At 40.5% G+C, this 22,520-nt stretch overlaps 1 protein-coding gene across 3 annotated transcripts in view; it reads right to left on the bottom strand.

Moving 5' to 3' along the window:
* The window catches only part of IST1 (IST1 factor associated with ESCRT-III), a 32,730-nt gene extending 14,676 nt beyond the window's left edge, over positions 1 to 18,054 (bottom strand). The window contains exon 1 of one of the 3 annotated variants that reach the window (XM_059151257.1): positions 17,964 to 18,054. The gene's annotated coding sequence lies outside the window, so the exon portion shown is untranslated. Of the gene's footprint in view, positions 1 to 17,784; positions 17,931 to 17,963 lie in introns of those variants that run through there. The other 2 variants (XM_059151258.1, XM_059151256.1) reach the window with 2 other exon arrangements.
* Positions 18,055 to 22,520: the final 4,466 nt, after the last annotated feature.

The raw sequence follows: 22,520 nt of genomic DNA, 5'->3' as shown, positions 1-22,520 counted from the left end.
CTTTTATATGAAAATATTTATCAGCACATTTTTAAGACCAAAAAATTAGAATAATGAACAAATATTGCTTATTAAACTATAGTATATTTGTGATGGCATTTTATGTAGCCACTAAAATTTTTAAAACATATTTACTGATGAGAAAATATATTAAAAGGCAGGACTACATATATGGAGTATGACCCCATATTCTGAGTTTAAAAATGCAAATATACGGGGTGCCTGGGTAGCTCAATGGGTTAAGCTGCCTTCGGCTCGGGTCATGATCTCAGGATCCTGGGATGGAGCCCCGCATTGGGCTCTTTGCTCACCGGGAAGCCTGCTTCTCTCTCTCTCTCTGCCTGCGTCTCTGCCTACTTATGATCTTTCTCTGTCAAATAAATAAAATCTTTAAAAAATGCAAATACACATATAAACAAAGGAAGGAAAAAGATTTAATTATCACTCTATGTAAACGCTTTTCAAACCCAATAAGACTAACAGTAGAGCTAATATTATGAACAAAACCCACCTCAGAAAGCCTATAATTTAGAATTTCTATCAAAAGACAAGTAATGATACAAATTCCTTTGCTACTTAGAAAAGCAAAGTATTAACTTACCAGAAAACACTAATCAAGATCACCTTATCATAAGTGGAATATGTGTGGAATCTGGGAAAAAAAAAAAAAAATCACTACCCACAAGCTCACAGATACAGAAAACAGACTGGTCATTGCCCGAGATAGGGGCCAGAAGATGTCAGAAACGACAAAGAAAAAAATAAGTATGGTGCATTACTCAGCACCACAAAAGCGCTTACAATTGTCCAGTAATTTATGACCATCTCCTCTGACAAACAAACATTTAAAAGAGAGTATAGGCACACTGTGTGCGAGCCTATGATAAAGAGCTAACACAAGAAAAGGAGCACAGAGGAAAAACCTCACTGGGTGCCAGCCCTGCCCTTCATATCCATCAGCTCATTGGTCTCACCACAGATGAGTAAGGGCAAGATTTGGGTTCAAAGCCCATATACAGTATTAGCCACACAGGGTGACCACTTACCAAAAATATTACAACTGTAGTTAAAAATGTAAACATGGTCTTGATATTCCTAACTCAGATGCTCTTCCACCGAGAGTCAGTGTAAGTCAAGAGCTATGAAGAACATCCATTCTGCCATGGAGCTCTGGAAAGCTTCCAAGAAGGATGTGCACCTAGGCTTGAAATGTGAAAAGGACTCTGTAGACCAGCAACGCAGCAAAGGTTAACAGAGTCTAGGGGCGCCTGGGTGGCTCAGTGGGTTAAGCCACTGCCTTTGGCTCGGGTCATGATCTCAGGATCCTGGGATCGAGTCCCACATTGGGCTCTCTGCTCGGCAGGGAGTCTGCTTCCTCCTCTTTCTCTCTCTGCCTGCCTCTCTGCCTACTTGTGATCTCTGTCAAATAAATAAAATCTTAAAAAAATAAAATTAAAAAAAAAAAAAAAAAAAGGTTAACAGAGTCTTGATTCTCAATGCTCACTTCTGTTCTTAACAACCTTTGCTTATGTCATTTAACCACTCTGAGCATCATTTTCCTTACCTTTAAGATGAACGGAATAGTAGGTATCACTAAACAAACACAAGAACAAGCTAACAATTCCTATCAGGCACTCTCCCATGCACAAAGCATCAACCACATGCCTTAGCAGAAAACAAAATAGGCAAGAAAGTTTGAGGAGGACAAAAGAGAAAAACTAGCAGCAGGTCTAATATGGATGTAAAACCACAACCAGAAACCCGAAAGTCCTCTATCTGTAAGAAGCAAGCGTCCAAATGCCCAGCCTCCTAAGAAGAAACATTAAAGTGCATTTGAAATGCACAAATGCAGTCTTGGAAAGGGGAGAAGAATGTTAGAAGGGAAAGGGGAGGGGGGGGTCCTTTAAAAAAACTACAGTGAAGGGGGAAAAGGGCAAAAGGGAGAGTTCTGACAGGAATAAGAAACATTTTTAAAAAATCAAAGCAGGGATGCGTGGGTGGCTCAGTACGTTAAGCATCCGCCTTGAGCTTAGGTCATGATCCCAGGCTGCTGGCCGAGCCCAACATCAAACTTCTTGCTCAGCAGGGAGCCTGCTTCTCCCTCTGCCTGCTACTACCCCTGCTTGTGTTCTTGCTCTGACAAATAAATAAAATCTCAAAAAGAGGGATGCCTGGGTGGCTCAGTTGGTTAAGCAGCTGCCTTCAGCTCAGGTCATGATCCCAGCGTCCTGGGATCGAGTCCCACATCCGGCTCCTTTCCCTCCGCAGGGAGCCTGCTTCTCCCTCTGACTCTGCCTTCCACTCTGTCTGCCTATGCTAGCTCTCGCTCACTCTCTCTGACAAATAAATAAATAAAAAATCTTAAAAAAAAAAAAAAAATCTCAAAAAGAGATAAATAAATAAATAAAGGACCACGTGGGTGGCTCAGTCAGTTAAGCAGCTGCCTCCAGCTCAGGTCATGATCCCAGGGTCCTGGGATAGAGCCCCACATCGGGCTCTCTGCTCAGCAGGGAGCCTGCTTCCCTTCCCCTCTCTGCCTGCCTCTCTGCCTACTTGTGATCTCTGTCAAATAAATAAATTAATTAAAATCTTAAATAGATAAATAAAATAAATTCAAAACAAAAACAATACATCTCTCCATTTAAAAAATAGGCAAAAGTTAATGGGACATAAACAGAAAAAAAAGCAAAGCTGATAAATACATTAATAGATATTTAGGGAAATTAAGTTTACCAAAAAAGTTAATTCACCAGAATAGGTACCTAAAGTGAGCCAGACACTGAAAGACACATGTTAGGTAACAAAGGAGTGGTTTTAGCTTCATGAAATGCTGGAGGGTGTAAAGACATTTTTATTTCACATATTTACCCAAGATGGTTAGTGTCTACAAATGCTCATTTTGAACCACACTTAAACAGCCTGGGGAAAAAAAATTCAAAGGCATAAGAAAATGAACTCTGAAGAAGAAAAGTGCTAAAATTCTCTGAAAGAGGTGCTTAACAAATGTTTTATGCTGTAAATAGAAATCCAATTCTGTGACGAAAATTGAAAATACTGAGGTGTGGCCAAGTTGTTTATATTTCACACAATCTTTTAGCTGGGGATGTTATGGGGAAGAGAAACTCCAAAAGCTACTGTAAACCTGTGGAAGGCACATAAAAATAAATCCAAATTACTAATTTCATCATTCAGTAATAACATTTTTTTGTTCAAATCTTAAGCAGTAAATAAAATCACAGGGCCTATTCAGGGACTCTAACGATCAGGGTTCAAGCTGAAAACAGATTAGCATCCCCAACCTGGGTAATTGGAGAAGAACAGACTATGTACAAAGGTGTGGGTAAGGTTTAGAGAAACCAAGAAAGGACAGTGTACTGCCCCAGAACCACACATCCAGGCCTGTAAAGGCAAGATGAAGAACTGAAACCTCCCAGGGGTAGCTATATGAAGAGGATCTCCAGACAGGAATCAAGGTCATTGGTAGAGGCATGCAGACAATTTGCAGCAATCTGGCAGGAAAGGAAAAGGGAAATAAATACCTAGCCCTCATTCCTCCTGCCCTCTGGTCTCCTGGTACCTCCCATTTACCCCCAACTGGAAGGCAGAAAGGAAAAGGGCCTACAGACATAGTGCACAAGAGCGAGCCTCTAGGGACATGTATCAGAGGAAGGATGCTATGTGGTTCTGGAGAAGAATGTATTAAGCATAAAGACTATACACACACACACACACACAGGAACCTAGATCTCTACCAAAGCAACCCCAGATTTACATTTCAGCTAACCAGAGTAGAAAACTGAAGTTAAATGAGTTGCCTAAAAAAGGAAAACTGTGGGTGCACCCAGATGGCTCAGTCAGTTGAGCAACCAACTCTTTGTTTCAGCTGGGGTCATGATCTCGGGGTCACAGGACAGACCCCTGTGTGAGGCTCCACACTCAGCAAGAAGTCTGCTCCCCCTTCCCTGTATCCCCCCACCCCGCGTGTGCTTTCTCTAAAATAAATAAATAAATAATAAATAAATCTTTTTTTAAAAAAAGGTAAGGGTGCTTCAGTGGCTCAGTTAAGCAATGGTCTTTGGCTCAGGTCATGATCCCAGATATGGAATTTGTTTAAGCCCAGGACCCTGGGATCATGACCAGTAGGAAACCTGCTTCTCCCTCTCCCTCTGTAGCTCCCTCTGCCTGTACTCTGTCAAATAAATAAAATCTTAAAAAAAAGTGGTGGAAAGGAGATGGAAAAAAACTTGAGACCCTGTGTACCACTATTGGTGACACTAAAAAATGGAGTACCACTAGGGAAAAACAGTATGGTAGTTCCTTAAAAAACTGAAAATAGAACTACCATATGATCCAGCAATCCCGCTTCTGGGTATATATCCAAAATAACTGAAAATAGTATTTCAAAAAGGTATCTGCACACCCCTGTTCCTAGCAGCATTATTTACTACAGCCAAGAGGTAGAAGTAACCCAAATGTTCACTGATAGATGAATGGCTAAAGAAAACATATTGTTTATTTTTGTTTATAGACTCTGACACATATATAATAGTAAAGTCTGAGTCCATTTTGTAGCATGACAGGATTTACTTCCTTTGCAAGGGTGAGTAATACTCTACCAGTCTAACAGTACTCAATAAAATGTATGTCCTTTTTTTTTTCCTTAAGATTTTACTTATTTATTTGACAGAGAGAGATCACAAGTAGGCAGAGAGGCAGACAGAGGGAGAGGGGGAAGCAGGCTCCCTGCTGAGCAGAGCGCCCGATGCAGGGCCCAATCCCAGGACCCCAAGACCATGACCTGAGCTGAAGGCAGAAGCTCAACCCACGGAGCCACCCAGGCGCCCCTAAAATGTATGTCTTAATATGTAAGGTAATGTACACATATACCTTAGGATCTCACAATCCCATTCCTGAACATATACCCTCAAAGAAATTTGTACAGAGAGCCATGAAGACACATGTATAAGGATCCTATAGTAGTAAGGAGGTGGCAGAACATTATGTGAGGACAAATAAAATATGACAGGCGCATACAGCAAACTACTATGCCGCAGTGAGAATTAATGAACTAGCTATACTTAGAGCAACATGAGTAGTCCTTAAACAGAAGCAAGAGAGTGCCTGGATGGCTCATTCAGCTAAGTGTCCAACTCTTGGTTTCGGCTGAGGTCAGGATCCCCGTGATCAGGAGATAGAGCCTCTAGTCAGGCTCCAGGCTCCATAGGGTATATGCTTGAGGACTGTCTCCCTCAACCCCTCCCCCACCCACAGTCTCACTCTTGTAAATAAATCTTTAAAAAAAAATAAAATAAAAAGGAAAAGAAACAAAAGATACAAAGAGGAGGGTGCCTGGGTGGCTCAGCTGCCTTCAGCTTGGGTCAAGATCCCAGAGTCCTGGGATTAAGCCCCACATCGGGGTCTCTGCTCAGTGAGGAGCCTGCTTCCCTTCCTCTCTCTCTGCCTACTTTTGATCTCTGGCTGTGAAATAAGTAAATAAAATCTTAAAAAAAAAAAAAGATATAAAGAGGAAACAAACAGAAATTTTAGAATTGAAAAACGAACAATAACCAAGGTAAGGAAAATCACTGATGGGCTCAACAGCAGGATGGAAATGACAGAGGAAAGAGCCAGGGCACTTGAACATAAATCAATAAAAACTATCCAATTTGAAAAAGAGATTTTTAAAAATTTCCAAGTGAAAAACGTCCCAGAAGTCTATAGGGCAATAGCAAAAGATCTAATACTTATGTCCTCAAGAGTTCCAGAAGTGGTACCAAAAAATTGTGAAGAACTATAGGCTGAGGGGGTACCTGGGTGGCTGGCTGTCAGTTAAGCATCCAACTCTTGATTTTGGCTCAGGTGAGGATCCCAGGGAGCAGGGCTCCACACTCAGCTGGGACTCTACTTGAGATTCTCCCTCTCCCTTGGTCTCTCATCCCCCCTCCGCCACCACTTGCACACAGGCTCACTACAAAATTAATCTTAAAAAAAAAGAAAATTGTGGGGCGCCTGGGTGGCTCAGTGGGTTAAGCCGCTGCCTTCGGCTCAGGTCATGATCTCAGGGTCCTGGGATCGAGCCCCGCATCGGGCTTTCTGCTCAGCAGGGAGCCTGCTTCCTCCTCTCTCTCTCTGCCTGCCTCTCTGCCTGCTTGTGATCTCTCTGTCAAATAAATAAATAAAATCTTTAAAAAAAAAAAAAAAAGAAAAAAAAGAAAATTGTATGCTGAAAACTTCCCAAATTTAGCAAATGGCATAAATCTATAGACTGAAAAAGTTAGGGAATTCCTAACAGAATAAACCAAAATAAATATATGCCCAGACTCATCATCTTCAAACTGCTGAAAACTTAATTTGTAAAATACTGAAAGCAGCCAGAGAAAAATGCATTACTTATAGATGACCTATTCAAATGACAAATTTCACATCTGAAATCATAGAGACCAAAGAGAAGTGAAAAGTATTTCTAAATTGGTGAAAGAACTGTTAAGCACAAGTTTATCCATTGAAAAATACCCTTGAGAAATGAAAGTGAAATAAAGTCATTCTCAGATGCAGGAAACCTAAAGAAGAATTTGTCACCAACAAACCTCTTAAGAAGTTTTTCAGGCAGAAAGAAGTGACACCACAAGGAATCTGGAATATTATAAAGAAAGAAACTGAAAATATCTATAACTTACATTACAGATATAAATATCTGGGAGGGACACCTGGGTGGCTCAATTGGTTAAGCAGCTGCCTTTGGCTCAGGTCATGATCCCAGGATCCTGGGATTGATTCCCGAATCACTCTGCCTGCCACTCTGCCTGCTTGTGTTCTCTCTCTCTGACAAATAACTTTTTTTTAAAGATTAAAAAAAATATCTGGGAAATATAACAGATGACTCTGGAGTGTCTTAGGACGTCATTTTTTATAGTTAAAAGCAAAGCTAGTAACATCGTCAAATGGAATTTTCAATGTATCTAAACATGTAAGATAAACATAACATAATGGGATAAAGGGGGCAGCGTAAAGTGATCTATATGATGTTTCCATATTCCACAGAAGTGGTAAACTACTGACTCTAAGTACAGCATGAAAGTACACCTACTGTAGTCTCTAAGTACAGAAACTGCCCAAAAAATGTTCCACCCCATATACTATCAACAAGAAACTCACTTTGATATGATAAAATGAGTATGTTAAAGGTAAAAGGATGAGGGATGCCTGGGTGGCTAAGTGTGTTAAACAACCAACTCTTGATGTTGGCTCAGATCATGAGCTCAGGGTCGTGAGATCAAGCCCCCCAATGGGCTCCACACTCAACACAGAGTCTGCTTATTCTTCTTCCTCTGATCCTCTCCCCACTGACATGCATTCTCTCAAATTTTTTTTTAAAAAGTAAAAGGATGAAAAAGATCTATCACACATCATCAGAAGAAAGTTAAAAGTTTTTATTCCCCCCCTTCACTCAATTCAGTACAAGCTTCCAGTTATAAAATAAGTCACATGGATATAAATGTACAAATTAGTTAATCATACCATATCACATATTTGAAAGCTGGGGAAAGTAGATCTTAAAAGTTCTTATCACACACACACTTTTTAAGATTTTATTTACTGGGGCACCTTGGTGGCTCAGTGGGTTAAAGCCTCTGCCTTTGGCTCAGGTCATGATCTCAGGGTCCTGGGATCAAGCCCCATATTGGGCTCTCTGCCCAGCAGGGAGCCTGCTTCCCCCTCTCCTCTGCCTGCCTCTCTGCCTACTTGTGATCTCTGTCAAATAAATAAATACAATCTTTAAATTTTATTTATTTATTTATTTGGCAGACAGAGAGAGAGAGAGAAAGCACAACAAGGGGGAGCAGCAGAGGGACAGGGAGAAGCAGACTCCCCTGCTGAGCAGGGATCCCAGTACAGGGCTCAATCCTAGGACCCTGGGATCATGACCTGGGCTGAAGGCAGACGCTTAACTGACTGAGTCACCAGGCGCCCCCAAAAGTTCTTATCACAAGAAACAAATGTTAACTATGTATGATGTTGGATATTAACTAGTCTTATCGTGGCAATCACTTCACACTATACACAAACACCTAATCATTACGTTTTTATATCTGAAATATGTTTTATGTCACTGTTTTATGTTTTATGTCAATTATAAATCAATTTTTAAAAAGAAAGTTAAAGTTAATTGGAGCAGCTATATTAATGTTAGACAAGTTAGATTTCAGAACAAAGAAAACCAAGGATAATAAAGGAGTATTATATACTGCTATAATTATTTAGAGATAGGAATCACCAAGGAAATATAACAATCCTAACAGTAAATGCACCTAACAAATAGAGCTTGAAAAAATACCAAGCAAGAACTGATGAATAGGAAAGAAGAAATAAATCACTAATTACAGCTGGAGACTTCAACATGCCTTCACCAGTAACTGATCAAACTGGTAAAATATCAGCAATGATAATACAAGAAATGAACAGCACAAACAACAAAACCACCAACTATATCTCAGTGATAATTACAGAACACTCCACCCAACAGAGTATAATACACAGAACATACTTGAATGTATAACATATCCCAGGATACAAAATAACCTTAACAAAACAGAATGAAAATCACACAAAGTATGATCTTTAACCGTATGGATCTAAACTAGAAATGAGCTAACAAGATAGCAACAAATTTCCAAACACTTGAAAATTAACACACTTCTTCATAATCCACTGGTCAAAGAGGAAGTTGCAAATGGGGGGGGGGGGAGGTTTTAAAGGTTTGAACTGCAAGAAAATAAAAACACTGTAACCTGTGAAATGTACTTTATTTTTTTAAGATTTTATTTATTTATTTGACAGAGATCACAAGTAGGCAGAGGCAGGCAGAGAGAGAGGAAGGCAAGCAGGCTCCCCGCCGAGCAGAGAACCCGATTCGGGGCTCAATCCCAGGAATTTGGGATCATGACCAGAGCTGAAGGCAGAGGCTTTAACCCACTGACCACCCAGGCACCGCCTGTGAATGCAGTTTAAAAAACAGTACTTAAGGGGAAATTTACAACACTAAATGCTTATATTAGAAAAGGTCTCATTAAAAAAATAAATAAAAAGAAAAGGTCTCAAATTAGTAATCTAAACTTCTACCATAAGAACTGTAAAAAGAACATAACTTAAAGCAAGCAGAACGAAACCATAAAAACAAGACAAAAATCAGTAAAATTGAAGAGGAAACTAGAGAAAAAGCAACAAAACCAAATGCTGGCTATCTAGAAAAAAACCTTTTGTTTACTTATTCCTTAAAGAGAGAGAAGAGAGCAGGAAGGAGGGGCACAGAGAGAAGCAGGCTCCCCACTGAGCAGGGAGCCCAAAGCGGGGCTCAATCCAGGGACCCCAAGATGACCTGAGCCAAAGGCAGATGCTTACCCAAATGAGCCACCCTGGCACCCCCCCCCCAAGATTTAGAGCCCCTCTCTAAACTGACACAAAGAAACAGAAAATGTAATTACCCCACATATGTAACAAAAATTGAATCTAGGGACGCCTGGGTGGCTCAGTTGATTAAGTGGCTGCCTTCGGCTCACATCATGATCCCAGCGTCCTAGGATCGAGTCCCACATTGGGCTCCTTGCTCAGCAGGGAGCCTGCTTCTCCCTCTGCCTCTGCTGCCACTGGGCCTGCCTGTGCTCGCTCGCTCTCTCTCTCTGGCAAATAAATAAATAAAATCTTTTTAAAAAAAGAAATTGAATCTAAAATTAAAAACCATTCCAAAGGAAAAAAAAAGAAATTCAGGCCCAAGTGGCTTCTCTATTAAACACTTAATACATCAGTCATCTACAGAAAGTTAGTACCAGTATTACATGAACCCTCACATACTTCCTAAGGCTGGTATGAGAATTAAATGATAAATGGACTCTTATGTGTTTTAGGTTGAAATAAAAATGTTTAAGATATGCATTGTATCTCTTCTCCCCAGCTTTAACTTTTTACATTAACCAGTTTCAAAGTCACTGGAAGACTTTAACTGTATATAATCAGTATAGCTCCTTGAAGTCAAAGTTTCTTTCTTTCTTTCTTTTTTTTTTTAATCAAACATTATTTCGGTGGTTCCATTGTTATTCCCACACTAGTGCTTTGTACAAAGCTGTCACTATTGTTATTCAGTAAGAAATTTATAGTATTTTTTTTAATTCCACCAACTAACATAATTTAGTTTTGTTTTAAATTTAAGGAAAGAAAAATAATTTGCCAAAGTATTTTGTAAACTTCAGTTTTGAGTTTTTTTTTTTTTTTTAAAGATTTTATTTATTTATTTGACAGACCAAGATCACAAGTAGGCAGAGAGGCAGGCAGAGAGAAAGAGAGAGAGGGTGAAGCAGGCTCCCTGTGGAGCAGAGAGCAGAGAGCAGGACCCTGGGATCATGACCTGAGCTGAAGGCAGAGGCTTAACCCACTGAGTCACCCAGGCACCCCTCTTCTTTTTTTTATTGGGTCTTTAAATTTATGTTTTTAGTAAGCTCTACACCCAACCTGGTGCTCAAATTCACAACCCAGAGATCAAGAGTAGCATGCCCTTCTGACAGAGCTAGGCAGGTTTGGAAGCCTCCAAACCAACTTTGGGAGCCTCCAAGTTTCAAGGATTTTCAACTTTCAGAAATTAAAAAATGAATCATTAAAGACAACGATATGGGGCACCTGGGTGGTTCAGCTGTTGGGCGTCAGCCCTCAGCTTGGGTCATGACCCCAGCATCCAGGGATCAAGCCCCAAACCAGGCTCCCTGCTGAGCTTCTCCCTCTCTAGCTTCCCCATGCTGTGTTCCCTCTCTATCTGTTATAAATAAATAAAATCTAAAAAAAAAAAGGGGGGGGGGTTTCATCTGCCTTCAGCTCCAGTCATGATCCCAGGGTCCTGGAAGCTAGCCCTGCACCCACCTTCCTGCTCAGCAAGAGTCTGCTTCTCCCTACCACTTGTGCCCTCTCTCTCAAATAAATAAAATCTGAGGATGCCTGGGTGGCTCAGTTGGTTAAGCCACTGCCTTCAGCTCAGGTCATGATCCTAGAGTTCCGGGATCGAGTCCCACATCAGGCTCCCAGCTCCTTGGGGAGTCTGCTTCTCCCTTCTCATGCTCTCTCTCCCTCTCTCAAATAAATAAATAAAACCTTTAAAAAATAATAATAATAAATAGTAAATTAATAAAATCTGTTAAAAAATTAAAAAATAAATTTAAAAAAGGACAGTGACATTAAACAACAAAGGTAGTAACTAAAGATCTATCCTAAATAATTATCAATATAGGAAATAAATCATTAGACCCCAAACTAGTCTAATATAAAATATCATTTAATTGCCATTTCAGGACTTGAACCTGCTTCCAAAGCTAAATACCATAACCTCTGTACCTGGCATGATTAGGAATAATTAATTTGAAAATTAGTAAAATATTCTGGTCAAGTTACTGTTTTATACATACACAAACATCTATATACATAAAAGAAACATATATATATGAGCAAACGTTTATGTGAATACATATACACATACTATGTACTAATACTGCCCAATAACTCACTTAAAATTCCTTATATTATTCAGACGTTATTCTTAAATGTTGTGCATTCACTCACCAAACGTTTACATGTACTTCCACCAAGCACTGTGCTAAGCCACCACAGACAGGTAAATAAGACCTCACCCTAAATCTTCAAAGAGTTTACCATCTATGAGAATGACATTAAAAAAAAATTTAAAAACTGTAAGACATGTAAACAACTATAACATAAACCCTATGAACTAGTGATTACAAAAGTAGTTCTCAGTATTCTACCTAGTTTATGGATAGACATACCTCTTGTTATTGCTCTTCTCAGATACTGTTTTGTTTTGCTTTTTTTTAAACAAATTGGAAGGTTTGCAACCCTGCATCAAGCAAGTCTATCACCACTGTTTTTCCAAAAGTATTTGCTCACTCCAGGTCTGTGCCACATTTTGCTAATTCCCACAGTATTTCAAACCTCTTCATTATTATTACATATGTCATAGTGATCTGTGATCAGTGACCTCTGATGTTACTACTGCAAAACTGTACTGGGGTGCCATCAATAACTCCAATGTAAGACAATGAACTTTGCTGAGAAATGTGTATATTCTTTGCTCCGCCAACCAGCTATCCCCCATCTCACTGCTCCTAGTTAGGCATCCCTATTCCCTAAGACACAAGATGGAAATTAGGCCAGTCAATAACCCTACAATGGCCTTGAAGTGTTCAAGGAAAAGAAGAGTCACATGTCCCTCACTGTAAATCAAAAGATACAAGTGATTAAACTTAATAAGGAAAACATGTCAAAAGTGGAGATAGGCTAAAAGCTAGATTTCTCACACAGGTCAGCCAAGTTGTGAATGCAAGGGAAAAGTTCTTGAAGGAAATGGAAAGTGCTACCCCAGTGAACAATGCTAAGAAAGTGAAACAGCCTTATTGCTGGTATGGAGAGCTTTTCAGTGGTCTGGATAAAAGATCAAACCAGCCACAACATTCCCTAGCCAAAGCCTAATCTGGAGCAAGGTCCTCTCAATTCTACAAATTTAGAGAAGAAAGGAAAGCTGCAAAAGAAAAGCTTGAAGCTAGCAGAAGTTGATTCATGAGGTTTAAAGAAAGAAGCCATTTTCCATAGTATACAAGTGTGGAAGGTGAAGCAAGTGCTGATGCAGAAGCCGCAGCAAATTATCCAGAAGGCGTAGCCAAGATAATTAGTAAAGGTAACTATACTAAACAGATTTCTTTTAAGTGCTCCATGCTCAACACAGAGCCCAACATGGGGCTTGAACTCACAACCCTGAGATCAAGACCTCAGATAAGATCAAGAGTCAGATGCTTAACCAACTGAGCCACCCAGCCACCCCCTGAACAACAGATTTTAAATGTAGATGAAACAGTCTTACACTGAAAGGAGATGCCATCCAGGATTTCCACAGCTCGAGAGACCTCGATCCGTGGATTCACAGTTTCAAAGGATAGGCTAACTCTCGTTAGGAGCTAATGCATAATGCAGCCTGTGACTTTAAGTTGAAGCCAATGCTCATTTACCATTCTGAAAATCCTACGGCCCTAAAAAATTATGCTATTATCTATTCTGCCTGAGCTCTATAAATGAAATAACAGAGCCTGAATGACAGCACATCTGTTTACAACATGGTTTCTTGAGTATTTTAAGCCCACCAGTAAGACTTAGTACTCAAAAAAAAAAAGATTCCTTTTACGTTCATTGATAACACACCTGGTCACCCAAGAGCTCTGATGGAGAGGTATGAATGAGATTAACATCATTTTCATGCCTGCTAACAAAACATCCATTCTACAGCCCATGGATCAAAGAGTAATTTCAACATTCATGTCTTATTATTTAAGATATATATCCTACGTAGCTAGAGTTGCCATAGATAGTGATTTCTCTGATGGATTTGGACAAAGTCAACTGAAAACCTTTTGGAAAGGATTCACCATTCTAAATAACATTAAGAACATCTAATTCATGTCAAGACAGCAAAATATCAGTAATAACAGGAGTTTGGAAAAAGTTAATTCCAATCTTCAAGGATGATTTTGAGGGGTTTTGGACTTCAGTGGAGGAAGTAAGAATAAATGTATGAAGAGCAAAATAATTAAAATTAGAAATGGAGTCTGAAGATGTGACTGAATTGCATGACAAAACCTTGATGAGAAGTTGTTTCTTATGAATGAGCGAAGTATTTGGTTTCTAGAGATGAATTCTACTCCTGGTGAGGATGCTATGAAGATCAGTGAAATGATAACAAAGAATTTATAATATTACATAAACTTGGTTGATAAAGCAGCAACAGAGTTTGAGACTCAAATTCTGAAAGAAAGTTCTATGGTGCATAAAATGTTATCAAACAGTATTATACGCTGAGGAACTAGTCATGAAAGTCAACTGATGCAAAAACTCCACTATTTTCCTATTTTAAGAAATTGCCACAGCTTTAGCTTCATCCAGACCAGTCAGCAGCTATCAACATGGAGGGAAGACCCTCTACCAGCAGAAAGGTTACAACTTGCTGAAAGTTCAGATGATGGTTAGCCTTTTTTTTAGCAATATATATATATATAGTTTAATATTTTATTTGTTTGAGAGACAGCACAAGTAAGCAGAGCGGCAGGGAGAGGGGGAGAGAGAGAAGCAGGCTCTCTGCTGAGCAGAAGCCCAATGCGGGGCTCGATCCCAGGACCCTGGAATCATGACCCAAGCTGAAGGCAGCCGCTTAACCAACTGAGCCACCCGGGTGCTCCTTTAGCAATATTTTTAAATTAAGATATGCATGTTGTTTTGTCAGACATAATGCTACTGCACACTTAACAGGCTACAATGTATTATAATATTAATTATTATACATACTTTGAAAAAAAAAATTAGGGGTACCTGGGTGGGCTCAGTCTGTTAAGAGTATGCCCTCAGGGGCGGCTGGGTGGCTCAGTGGGTTAAAGCCTCTGCCTTCCACTCAGGTCATGATCCCAGGGACCTGGGATCGAGCCCCAAATCAGGCTCTCTGGTCAGGAGGGAGCCTGCTTCCCCCTCTCTCTGCCTGCCTCTCTGCCTACTTGTTATCTGTCAAATAAATAAATAAATAAATCTCAAAAAAAAAAAAAAAAGTCTGCCTCCAGATCAAGCCACAATCCTGGAGTCCTGGGATGGAGACTGCATCCAGCTCTCTGCTCAAAGAAAGGGCCTGCTACTCTATCTCCCACTGCCAGTCCCTTTGCTTGTGTTCTCTCAAATAAACAAACTCTTAAAAAAAAAAAAAGGTAAACAAAGATTCATTTGACTCATTTTATTGTGATATTCACTTTATAGTGGTGGTCTAGAACCAAACCCACAATATCTCCAGGGTATGCCTATACTGATCTATTTTTATTGGTGTACCACTATTGTCAAGTGCCCTTCCTGGCTCTTCACAACTCCTCATTAAATCCCAATCCTTAACTCTGAACAACAAACCCATCTAGTCCCTCTTTCATCATTCAATTCCCGGAGACTTTTTTTTCTCTCTCTTTTTTCAAGAGCCTCTTAAAGAAGGATCTCTTTACTCCAAATAAGAGAAGGTGTAAAACCATGGATTGAGTCATTCCTCATGTTATTTGGAGGAAGGTGAGACTGCTGCAGCTCACACCTGCTGCCCAAAATTGTGAAGCTGTCCAGCAGTAGTAACCCTGAAAGCTCTATTTATAGTTAAAAATAGGAAGGGGGGAAAAAAAGGTGTGGGGCAGCCAGTTGGCTCAGTCAGTTAAGTGTCTGCTTTTGGATCAGGTCATGATCTCAGCTCTCTGCTCAGCAGGGAGTTTGCTTCTCCCTTTCACTCCTCATCTGTGCTCTCCCTCTCTCTTTCAAATAAATAAAATTTCGCCTAAAAAAAGAAAGCAAGCAAGCAAAAAAGATCCTGAAGTCCTAAGAAACAAGCTTTAGAGTATGTAGCTCCAAAAGTGCCAAGTGGGGAAGGGTGGCAGCAGAGTCAATAGTGGCTAGGATGATATTATGCCGTATAAAAGAAAACTTTGTATTTGAAATGTATTATTCTACTTTTCTTGAATACTTCTTCCCTATAAAATAAATGATATAAACAAATTTATGTATAACCACTGTAATGAAGCTATGAAGAGGTAACATAAGAGTACAAACAAGCTAGAAAGCATTTCTAAGTTAGTAGAGTCCAATCCTTAAAACCTTTGATTATAGAATGCCAACTTTACTGTATTTTCAGTTATCCATTATCAAATCTTCGCTAACCAAATTAATCAAGATTAAATTTAATTTTTGAACAAGATTAAAAAGTTAGTAAAATGAAGGGCCACAAGACCAGCAGCATCACGCATAAACTCACAAGTACTGACCACAGAAAACAGAGACCACCAAGATATTCTGAAAGAAGCTATAAATACTGAAAAGTATTTATGAAAGTATTTTTGTCTTATTTCAATAAAATTAAAACAACTATATGTTTACTCAGAGTTTTTCCTCATATTTTACAGTTGTAATCATGGACTCTGACACTACTGAGTCCTTTAATCACGTGACATAGTATATGTTATGCTAGTGTCTTCAGCTTTATTTTAATGGCTATCTAATATTCCATAGTAATTTTTAAATTAGTCCCCCAACTTTCTGATATTTATCATATAATGCTGAAATCGGTATTCATATACATACTACATTTCCTATATTTGAAGTTACTTCATTAGACTACACCTTATTTTGTAGTTTTGGTTTTTTTAAATCAGAATAGACTACATACAGCTGGGACTTGACTCTAGTATCTTTTTAAAGATTTTTATTTATTTTTTGGTCAGCGAGAGAGAGAGAGCACAAGCAGGGAGAAGTAGGCAGAGGGAGAATCAGGCTCCCCATTAAGCAAGGAGCCCAATGCAGATCTCAATCTCAGGACTCTGGGATCATGACCTGAGCGGAAGGCAGCCACTTAACTGACTGAGCCACCCAGGTGTCCCTTGAATCTAATTTTAAAGGAATGAGAACTTAGGTAGACTAAACTTGGAGATTCTGGAAGCTCCTGATCACTTAGAATCCCAGAGGCACTGGAACAGGGTAAAAACAAGTAATTTGGACAGAATAGTAACAGTACTTTAAAAAATGACAGGATTCAGAAACTGGGTGACTTTAAAATGCAATGTTAACATTAAAGTTTCAAAACACTCTTTTTTCTTCTAAGAAAAGGATATTACCCTTTAGATGTGATTCTGAGAAAGCTGTAAAAGCCAAACTTCCCACAGACTACTGGATTGTAGGTAAAGGAGTCAAAGGCTTCTACAGGAATACACACTCACTCACATATATCTCAACTATTTTGTTAAATACATGCACAAGGAGAGATATAAACAAAACTGGCCCTGAACTGGTCGTTGTTGAAGCTAGATGACGGAATTCATTACTCTTTAGTCCACATGAAATTTTAATTAGAAGTTAGACTCGTGATGCAAAACAAAAAATTACAATCCCCGGTAGGAGTTATTTATGGGCGGCTTTTAATTTTACTGCTGCAGAGAATGAAAGCCGCTGTGTCTTTCCTACTGCCTAACTGTAAACGGACCCTCCATGGATCCTGATCCTGGCAAAAGTTTACGCTGCCGAGTTTCGAGTCCTCAGCTCCAGCACCCCGGAAAAGGGGAGCTGAGAACACAAAGAAGAGAGAGGCAAGGACAGCGCCTCGGGCTCCTCACAAGGTTTCCCATAAGACACGGAGGAGTCTGCGAAACCGGGCAAAGACCGAAACTCGCTTACGCTAAAGAGAAGAGCAATCTCCTCCGGCCAAAGGGGGCACCACCTCAGGAGGCCGCCCCGCCGGGTACAGGCGACCAGACTCTCGTGGTCAACGCAGACCCGGATCTTTCCGACGTCTCTCTGGACCCGTGGAAACGACACAGGGGTGCTACCGAGACCGCGGGCCGAGCGCTGTCACCAACAGGAGCCGAGGCCGCGGCGTTTCCGCCTTGGCGGAGACTCCTCGAAGCAGGAAGAACAACAGGAAAGTTTCGCCGCCTCAAGTAGCCAGGACTGGCGGTATCCAAGCCGGTCCCGGCCCTGCCAAGACCCCCATCCCCGCCTCAGACGGCCTCCCGAACCACGGACCACCGGCCTGACCTCGGGCCTGACCCCAAACCCAGGATTCCCTCCCTTTCTCTTCGCTTGCCACCTAAGGCTCGTCTGAATCCCAGACTAGGGGCTCCTAAACCCGGCGCGCAGCGGGAGGAAAAAAACAAAGACCCTTGACGCGAAGACTGCCACACTCACCTGCCTGAATCCAGGCGTAAAAACGGCTGAGAGGAACCTGGCACTTAAAGCTCAGCATCCAAAATGGCGGCTCGCTCAGCCTCGGCACAAACGAGCGCGGGCGGAGGGATCTGCGGGACCAAGCTAGCCACGCCCCCCTCCCAGAGATTGGCTGCGCGCCCGCCGCTCCCGGAACTCACGTCCTGAGGGGCTCGAGGTTCCTACATTCAGCTCCCTTTGGAGCCGGCGCGATAGGGACTACTTCCCGCGGCGGAGGCATGAGTGGTGACGCGTAAACACGTCACGCCACCTGCGTGGACACGTCACGCCTCCTGCGTGACGATGGTCAGCTGGCAGAGGCGCACCCGGGGTAGGGCGGGTCTTACGGTGGGCTTGGAGAGGCGGGCGGGAGTGGTTTGTTCTCTTGCTCGTTGCCCGGATTGTTCCAGTCCCTCGAAAAACTGGCTCCAGTACTACCTTTTGGACATCCGGAGTAATTCCCTGAAATTTGCTCCCGTCCTTCTCTCGACTCCAGTCGCCCTAGGAGCTTGCCCCCAGGTGTCGGGTTCTTTGCTCCAGCGGCAATGACTGAGCAGGTTTCGATTCTTTAGACGGCTGTTTATCCAACCCTTCACCCGAGTCCCTTAGTTGCCCTCCATCACTCCATTGAGGTCCTCCAATCGCTCTGCCCCTCCTTTAAACAAACCTGATTGCTCTTTCGAGCCAAATCTCCAGTCTGTATTATTGAATTCACTAATATTTCCCTAACAACGCGTTCTACGGGAATTTACCTTAACTCTATTCAGAGGAAACTTTCACTTAGTTTTCTTTGTTTTTTCAATTGAAGACCGGTCCTCCGGTCAATGAGGGAAGGGGCTTCCTCGGCTCTTGGCCTCTAGGAGAGGTAATTCTGCCCCCTACCGTAGAGGCTGCATCTACCCGGGACCAGAATTGGTTTGGGAAATTGTAACGCGGTCGTGTGACAAGAATGGAGCTATGCGTTACTGGATGAGGTTTATATGAATTTAGAGACAGCGCGTTTTTGTAACCACTTGTAATATTTCCTTAAAAGACCGATTCCAGAACCTCAAAATACAGTGTTTGATTCTTTTAAAATGTGTGTGTTGGGGGAGAGGTTTCCCCTGTAAATGCATGCAAATATAATTGAGTCTGTCACGCACTAAGATAATGGCATCTTAAAAAATGGGAGTGAGGGCGCCTGGGTGGCTCAGTGGGTTAAGCCTCAGTGGGTTAAGCCTCGGGTCATGATCTCAGGGTCCTGGGATCGAGCCCCACATCGGGCTCCCTGCTCCGTGGGGAGCCTGCTTTCCCCTTCTCTCTGCCTGCCTCTTTGCCTACTTGTGATCCCTCTCTCTGTCATATATATGTATATCTTAAAAAAAAAAAATGGAAGTGAGGGGTGTATGGGTGGCTCAGTCAGTTAAGTGTCTGCCTTTGGCTCAGGTCATGATCCCAGGGTCCTGGGATGAGTACCCCATCAGGCTGCCTACTCAGTCGGGAGCCTGGCTCTCCCTCTCCCTCTGCAGCTCCCCCTACTTGTTCTATGTCTCTTTCTCTCTGTGTGCCAAATAAATAAATAAAATCTTTAAAAAAAAAAAATGGAAGTGAGAGCGGACTGCTCGAACTTAAAGCATTAGAGACACTGCAACCAAATGTAATGTGTGTGGGTCTTGTTTAATGATTACCAACAAACCAACTAGAAAAGACATTTTTTAAACAACCAGGAAAATTAGACCAGGTATTATATGATACCATATGGACGATATATGGACCAGGTATTATATGATACCAACTAACCAAAGAATTGTTATTTTGTTAAGCATGAAAATGGCATTGAGAATTTTTAAGAAAATGTCCTTTGAGAATTTTTTTTTTCCTTTAAGAAATTTTTAAACAATAAATCCTTTGCATTGGGGTTAAAATGGGGCAAATTGCATTGGGGTTAAAATTGGGGCAAAAATCTTGATGATCATTTAATTGAGTGAGTTATTATTGTACAATTTTCTCTACCTTTAAGTATGTTTTAAATGTTCATAGTCAGGGCACCTGGGTGGCTCAATGGGTTAAAGCCTCTGCCTTCCACTCAGGTCATGATCTCAGGGTCCTGGGATCCAGCCCCGCTTAGGGCTCTCTGCTCAGCAGGGAGCCTGCTTCCTACTCTCTCTGCCTGCCTCTCTGCCTACTTGTGATCTCTGTCTGTCAAATAAATAAATCTTTAAAAAAAATGTTCATAGTCAATAAGTCAAAAGGTGAAAACAACCCAACCGTCCATTGTCCAATGACCAATAAAAGATGGTACATATATGCAATGGAATATTATTCATTCTAGAAAAGAAGGAAATTCTGATACATCATCTACAACATGGACAAACCTTGAAGCTATTATAAGTATGTGAAATAAGCCAGTCACAAAAGGACATAACACTGTGTAATTCTATCTATACAAGGTCTCATTCAGACCTTGTATACATACAGAGGTCAAATTCAGAGAAGGAGAAAGTAGAATAGTGATTACCAGAGGCTAGAGGACGGGAAAGAGGGAAGTGGTTCTTTAATAAGTACAGAGTTTCATTTTGGGAAGACAAAAAATTTCTAGAGATATATGGCGGTGAAGGCTACATGACAACATGAATGTACTTAATGCCACTGACGCATATAATTCAAAATAGTTAAAAAGCTAATTTTTAGGTTATATATATTTCACCACAATAAAAAACTGTTCAGAACAAAAATTTTAAGTCCTTGTCATGAGGGGGATTAAATAAACAGGATATATGCTAATCATTTAAATGAAAAATATGGAACCTTCTATAAGAAAACTGGCTCTAATGAAAAGAGACTAATAAAACATAATAAGCAAATGAAATACATAAAAGTCAATTGGATCCTGGTTAGATAAAAAAGGATACTTGGGGAAACAATTTAGGGTATTCAAAAATGTTTCGAATATTAGGTATTATGAAATTATTATTTATTTTCACAGGCAGTAATAATTGTAGTTGAACAGGGGAGTCCCCTTATTCTTGGAGTTACATGTTGAACTATGTAAAAGTAAAGGATCGTGGTGCCTGCAACTTACTTTCAAATTGCTCAGAGAGAAAAAAAAAGTGTGTATTTATACTATATATACCTCACTGGGAAATAGTAGTTCCCCCCCAAAACTATGAGATTAAGCCATAGTCCCAGCAATAAATAAATATATTCTGATTCTGCTCTTCATTTAGTTTAAAAGAGAATAAAGAGTGAATTTAATACCTTCTCTCTTTTTAAGAGAAAAATGTTTGTTTTTACTAATTTGAGAGTGCATGTGTAGAGTTTAATGAAAGACTTCCCATGCCATTTTTAATTTTTTGGAAAATATTAAAAATTTATGCATTTTTTATTTTAAATTTAACACAAATAGGATAATAACATGTACACTATTCTGTAAACCTGCTTTTTATTTTTATTTTTTAATTAAATATTTTATTTATTTATTTTAGAGAGAGCCATGTGAAACTTGATCGCACAGCCTCAAGATCATGACCTGAGCTGAAATCAATAGTCAAGGACTTAACTGACTGAGCCACCCAGGCACCCCTAAACCTGCTTTTTATATTTAATATATTCTGTATATCATTTTTTAAGATTTTATTTTTAAGTAATCTCTATACCCATGTGGGACTCAAACTTAAAACCCTGAGATCAAGTTGCACACTGTACTGACCAAGCCAGCCAGGCACGCCATTCTGCATCGGACTCTACTCAGCGTGGAGCCTGCTTCCCCCTCTCTCTCTGCCTGCTTCTCTGCCTACTTGTGATCTCTGTCTGTCAAGTAAATAAATAAAATCTTTTTAAAAAAGAAATAAAATAAAAGTGAGATGATTCATTTAGAAAAATTGCTTCCTACCCAGCAGTTGCTTCAACTCACCATTCATCACCTGTATTCTGTCCTAATTATTTATTTGTTTGTTTTTTAAAGATTATTTATTTATTTATTTGACAGAGATCACAAATAGGCAGAGAGAGAGAGGAGGAAGCAGGCTCCCCACTGAGCAGAGAGCCCGATGTGGGGCTCGATCCCAGAACCCTGGGATCATGACCTGAGCTGAAGGCAGAGGCTTTAACCCACTGAGCCACCCAGGCGCCCCAGTCCTAATTATTTAGATCCTAGAGCACATCAGTGTAAATAGTACCACACCAGCCAGTTATCCAAACAGTACCTCTGTCCATGGCTGAACAGCCCAGTTTCATTCAGAAGCAAAACATAATTGAAAAAATCAAACTGACTCACATCATTTTGCTTGAAAATTCTGTTTTGCTCTTAGGATAAAAATTAATGCATAACATGTCTTTGGCTTACTAACCAGTAACTCTTTTTTCTGTAAATGATTATAACTAGAGGCCATCACAAAAACCCGAGACGGTGCTTGAACGCGGTGGAATAGGGATCCATAACCGGCCTGCAGGCCACGATCGGGAAGGGCTGTTTCTGCACACTCCCTCCGGCCAAGAATGGTTTGTGCAGCAGTGACGGATTGTAAAATACAAAAGAACAAAAGGAAAGAAGAATATGTGACAGAATCCTTATGTGCCCACAAATAAAATATTTAACTGGCCCTTTATGGAAAAGTTTTGCTGACTGCTGCAATGGAAGAAAGTACTACACATTTTGTATGAGAGAAGGGAAAGATGATGGGCAGAGAGTAATTTGTCTTTTCTCCTTTTTTTTTTTAAGATTTTATTTATTTATTCCT

Source organism: Mustela lutreola, chromosome 16 (genome assembly GCF_030435805.1).
Source record: "Mustela lutreola isolate mMusLut2 chromosome 16, mMusLut2.pri, whole genome shotgun sequence".
Classification (NCBI taxonomy): domain Eukaryota; kingdom Metazoa; phylum Chordata; class Mammalia; order Carnivora; family Mustelidae; genus Mustela; species Mustela lutreola.
The sequence above is the reverse complement of the archived record's forward strand: the minus strand, read 5'-3'. Positions and strand labels throughout refer to the sequence as shown.